The sequence below is a fragment of the Schistocerca piceifrons genome, chromosome 6, assembly GCF_021461385.2.
Source record: "Schistocerca piceifrons isolate TAMUIC-IGC-003096 chromosome 6, iqSchPice1.1, whole genome shotgun sequence".
NCBI lineage: Eukaryota > Metazoa > Arthropoda > Insecta > Orthoptera > Acrididae > Schistocerca > Schistocerca piceifrons.
Window position 1 is genome coordinate 66,204,886 of NC_060143.1, and position 6,000 is coordinate 66,210,885.

Sequence of the window (6,000 nt, forward strand, 5' to 3'; positions counted from 1 at the left end):
GCGCGAGATAACCGCCGGCTGTGCCGTAATGACGGGGCGGAATCCGGGTCCGGGACGCCCGCCGCCTGCGCTGTGCGGGGCTGGCTGGGTGTGGCCGCGGTCCACAGCCAGGTCTATCCAGCGGCTGCACGCCGCACTGCACCGCGTCCTGAAACAACACTCCGAAAGGAAACTCTCGTCAAATCTTTCCTCGGCTCGCTACAGTAATAATAGCTCATGAGAATGGTGTCAGATTACAACTCACAAGGTCCAGAGATCCATCCTCGATCGGCTCAAATATTTTTCCCGTCACTTAAACTGCTAAATTACCAATATTTCTCCACATACTCGATCGTATGTTTGCCGGCCGGAGTGGCCGTGCGGTTCTAGGCGCTGCAGTCTGGAACCTAGCGACCGCTACGGTCGCAGGTTCGAATCCTGCCTCGGGCATGGATGTGTGTGATGTCCTTAGGCTAGTTAGGTTTAATTAGTTCTAAGTTCTAGGTGACTGAGGACCTCAGAAATTAAGTCGCATAGTTCTGAGAGCCATTTGAACCATTTTTTTTAAATCGTATGTTTATTACACCCGTCAAAAAAAGTTTTGCATCACCGCTGTTCCCAGAGTTTCGGAACCAGTACAGAAAATTGGGATAGAGATCAACAAATGGTTCAAATGGCTCTGAGCACTGTGGGACTTAACATCTGAGGTCATCAGTCCCCTAGAACTTAGAACAAACCTAACTAACCTAAGGACATCACACACATCCATGCCCGAGGCAGAGTTCGAACCTGCGACCGTAGCGATAGCGCGGTTCCAGACTGAAGCGCCTAGAACCGCTCGGCCACACCGACCGGCAGAGATCAACATAAACATCATTTCCTCCCTTTTTATTGCTCATGAAAACCACACATTGCATGTTGTACCACCATACAGCCAGACCTTCAGAGGTGGTGGTCCAGACTGCTGTAAACACCGGTACCTCTAAGACCCAGTAGCATGTCCTCTAGCATTGATGCATGTCTGTAATCGTCATGGCACACTGTCCACAATTTCATCAAGGCACTATTGGCCCAGATTGTCCCACTTATCAACTAAAATTGAACAAAGCTACAGAGTACAATAGAATCTTTATCAAATTCTGTACAGAATTTGCGGTTGAGGTACTTCGTCTTTTAACGATAATACATTGTAAATTCCCCGAACAAAAAACTGCTCTCAGTAGCTAGATGAAAGTACAGGTCACAACCATGTACAAGAAGGGTAGCAGACCTGATCAATAAAACTACCGTTGAACACCCTGTAGAATCTTGGAACATATCCTGAGCTCAGACACGCTGAGAAACCTTGAACAGAATAACCTCCTCCATGCCAGTCAGGATAGATTCCGAAAACATCGATGAATTGAATGAAACCCAACTCGGCGTTTCGTCACATGGCATCCTGAAAGCCATGGAACAAGGCTGTCAGGTGGATGCAGAATTTCATGACTTCCGCGAATCATTTGGCTCACCGCTACCATACCGACGCTTATTAATGAATGTACTATCATATGGGGCTTCAAATAAAATTGAATTGTTATTCAGCTCACGATTTCTTGGTACAGAAAATGATATCTTAATCGAAAATCAATGACAGATACAGGAGTAATTTCAGGCGAGCCACAGGAAATTTGCATGTTCTTCGGGGGAGTTTTGCTTTCCGGTAGGTCGTTTGCTATCGGATCTGTAGCGTATTAGGGCTATGCTAAACTGCTCAACCGGCACCTCACGCTAAGTAGAACCTAACGTGTGTCCCTGCACTGCAGTTTGTTAAGATTTCGACATACGAGTATATTTCCGTTTAAGGCACCTTATCGTGACATTGAGACAGTCATTCTTTCATTACGCGAACTGTAAATAAATGCCCTATTTCGTAAAATCTTCACAAGAAAACTTACAATTAAAGCAATACAATGAAATGAATATAGTGCGAGACAATAAGTTGGGAATGTGGGTCTCACGGGAGGCGTGCCAGAGGTAAGTCCCTGCAGTCGCACTATCCACTGTGTCCTCGGTGGCTCAGCTGGATAGAGCGTCTGCCATGTAAGCAGGAGATCCCGGGTTCGAGTCCCGGTCGGGGCACACATATTCATCTGTCCCCGTTCACGTATATCAACGGCTGTATGCAGCATAGGCTATTGATTTCATTGTATTGTTTTAATTGTAAATTCGATATTACGGGCTGCACGGTCATCGATGTCCGAAAGAACAGATACCAACTTCATACACTTCACAATAGACTTGCGTAGTACGTAAAGCTAGTATCCACCTGCCTAGCGTAACACGCAGCGCCATCGCTGTTTGAACAGGAAGGTCAGCCAGACCCAGATTGAATTCGCGCGCACATTACCGACCGTGGCTAATGCACCGCCCAGCGTTGCTGTACTTTTTACACAGTTCCTCATGCTCGTTTAGATAAACGCGGACATCATTAAAAAAAAGGGGTCTCTCGTTGCTGCGTTATCTTCTCACCAAATTTCCAGCACCAGCTTTCCCCTCCAAGTGCCAAAATATTTTGCTGACGCAGACCTACATAGGAAGAAACGATCATCATAATAAAATAAGGGAAATCAGAGCACGCACAGAAAGATATAGGTGTTCGTTTCTTCCGCATGCTGTTCGAGAATGGAATAATAGAGAATTATTGCGAAAGTGGTTCGATGAACGTGTAAGTAGCGTAAATAAATGTAAGCTATGTGTAAGGTGCGTGAAGCGCACTTTGAATAAGAAAATGCTATCTGACGTTGAAGTCAACGTAAAAGATTGGGTTGCCACCAACTCTAGCCACACGACAAATCAGAGGTTGGGCTGAGTCGTAAAATTAATTTATTCATAAGAAAATCTCATAAAAGAACATTCATTATAAAGTCATTCATAAAGAATGGGATGTAATTATTAATATGATCCAGACATTGTTCACGTGAATCAAATACTGAGTAAAGTAAAGAGTGCATGAACACTGTGCATAAGAGCAGCTCGCAGCAACATCGCTTAAAACAAGATCTATTCTGAAGCATTTGTTTTAAATAAAAAGGGAATACAAATTATGGGACCTGTGCTCGTGGAAACGCTATGGATGGGCTAACAACGAAACTACAAGGTAAATGACGTAGGCAACGGAGACGTAACATCGGTACACTGGATAAGATTGGAGGCAAAACTATTTATTCCTTAAAACATTGATGTAAAGCATCTATACACCTGATGTTGCCTGGTAATTAAGGCATCTGTACACCTGCTGTTGCCTGGTAACTAACTACAATGGCTTGTGAAACGCTATGCGTTTCACAACAGACTCGTGTGCTCACGTGGTTCGCGGAGACAAATTTTAGAAAGATCAAACCACGTAGTCGCAAACAAATAACACTTGTACAGAGGACACATTTGAATAGACAAAGAATAATGGCCGAGGGCCAACAAACTGTAATATTAACCCACGTGGATCGTTTCCAACGGACATAGAGTAATGATACAAAGAAAATTCACAAAGGGGCAAAAATTACCAAGACTCGGAAAAGATTAGAATGGATACACAAGCAGTTGCAGGCACAGAAACATTCACATTGAATCGAGGGCACTTCAACATATGCAACACCTTTGTGCTACGTTCTTCTTACGGATCAAAGTCAAGTCTGCATTAGGAATCAAACTGAAAGTCTGCAAAAGCCTTGCATACCTTACTGCGACCCAGAAAAACAATCTTTATAAGTTGAAACGCGAGGCCAAAAAGTAATAGCTCCCCTCTCGCTATGAGACAACGAGCCACGCCGTTAAGTCAACCCATCCTTCTTCAAAGAGACCTCGGCTGCAGACACTCGGTGAGCTGGAAGCAGACTGACCGTCTCACACACTTCGACGTCTCCCACGCGACCCCGTGGCCAGGAAAACCCAGAGATGAGGCTTCCGCCACCAACCTAACACCGATAACTTTCACACAAGGGTAGCAAACCTCTTTGCCTACCTGAAAACTACATGGGTTGGCCATTCCGTACGACTACCGCTGATTCTCTGCAGCAGACTAAACCATCGTATAGCAAAATGAAACACACCCAAATTCATTCACTCTCGCATGCCAGAGAGTTCTGTATCATTGGAAAGCAAATAAAATGATAATGAAAGGGGACAACAGGACGCTTTCAAACTCTCTGCCGGACACTTAAGTGTGATTTGCAGAGTAACCATGTAAATGTAGATGTAGAAATGCTGGACCGGCTCCCACTTTCCGCCATAGAAGGCACTTACTTGCTTTCCGTGTTCGGAACTAGACTTCGGACTTCCAAAAATCAGCTGCCAATATGGCCTTGTCATTTGCGTCCCATAAGTCATTCATTGTACAGGGCTGGTCTAAATATGGACAGATAAGCAGGTGTTGAGGATCCTGGACAGGACCACACAGACAGAGAGTGTTCTCATTCTCTTTTAGGAAACCCCATTGCTGCAGGTTTGTCTTGCAGTTTGGCACTTCTACCCTCATACGGTGTAGGGTTCTCCAGACTGTGTATGGTAGGTCTCTACCAGGCGCCAGTTCTTCTTTTACATCTTTATGGGGGTTTCTCAGGTCGATTTCCCACCTTTTCAAATGATTCTCTGCAGCCGACTCTTCCAGGGCTCGGGTACGTGACAGGAAACTCTTCCTCGAACAAAGCCGTCGGTCAGCAGGCTGGTGTCCATATAAAGGGTGACGCATGTCCTTTTCTTGCTTGGTTTTTTCGGCTTCGGCAGCGATGTCACGTCGTATGTTGGGCAGTGCGATCCCCATGATTAAGTACATCTTGTACACTGGGGTTGGCCTCAAGCATCCGGTAACAATCCGTGCCATTTCATTCACCGCGACATCAACTTTTCTCGCGTGTGTTGATGCAGACCATACTGGAGAGGCGTATTCCGCGGCTGACACACTGAACACAAGGGCTGAAGTTCTCAGGACTTTTGGGTTTGCACCCCAGGATCCGCTGGTTAGTTTCCTGATGATGTTGTTTCTAGTTGAGACTTTTTCCCTTGTGGCATTACAATGATGTTTATAGGTCAGTGTGCGATCCAACGTGACACCAAGATATTTGGGCGTTTTACGCTTCTCGAGACGTTCACCTCTCCATATTACCTTTAATTCACGATTTGCCTTCCTGTTCTTTAAATGGAATGCACAGACCTGCGTCTTGGAAGGGTTCGGCCTTAGGTGGTTTGCCTCATAATACTGGGAGAGAGCTTCCAAGGTACTGGTTAATTTCTCCTCTACATCCATAAAATTGTTACCTTGGGCTGCAACTGTAGTGTCATCGGCATACATAAATTGGCGCGTGATGTTTGGCACTGGTTGGTCATTTGTATATATATTATACAGAGCTGGGGCGAGGAAGCTTCCCTGAGGTAGGCCATTCCTCTGATTTCTCCACCTGCTCTTCTTGCCCTGCAAACAGACGAAAAATCTCCTATTATGCAGGAAAGTACCTATCAGTAATGTTAAATGGTAATCTCTTGTCACATTATATACTTTCCTAAGGAGCCTCCGATGGTTTACAGTATCATATGCAGCTGAAAGGTCTATAAATGCCACTCCCGTGATATCTTTCCTCTCAAACCCATCCTCGATATGTTGGCCAACGTTGATCTATCAGCGGCTAATCCTTCAACAACCGGAACGGACTTCTGAGAAAATGAAGACCAATGAGGCCCTACCCAAACGGTCTTTTCTAAGGCCACTTGTGACGATGTCGATAAACATTGAAGGAATATCGAGAGACAAAGAAGTTTTATTATCTGACTTGTGTAAAGAATATCAATGTGACTTCTTCCTGATTCAGGAAACTCATCGGGGCAGTACAAGACCCACACCAGAAATAGATGGAATGAAGATGATCTTGGAGAGACCACATGAACGGTACGGTAGTGCCATCTTCGCCAGGTCAGGAATTAGAGCCACTTCTGCATCACTGACTGACAGGCAAGACATTGAGATATTAACCGTTCGAACTCAGCAGTATA

At 45.1% G+C, this 6,000-nt stretch overlaps 1 non-coding gene across 1 annotated transcript; it reads left to right on the forward strand.

The window, feature by feature from the left end:
• Positions 1-2,026: 2,026 nt before the first annotated feature.
• Positions 2,027-2,100, forward strand: Trnat-ugu. The gene has a single exon. It is a non-coding gene; the product is annotated as a tRNA-Thr (tRNA).
• The last annotated feature ends 3,900 nt before the right edge of the window (positions 2,101-6,000 follow it).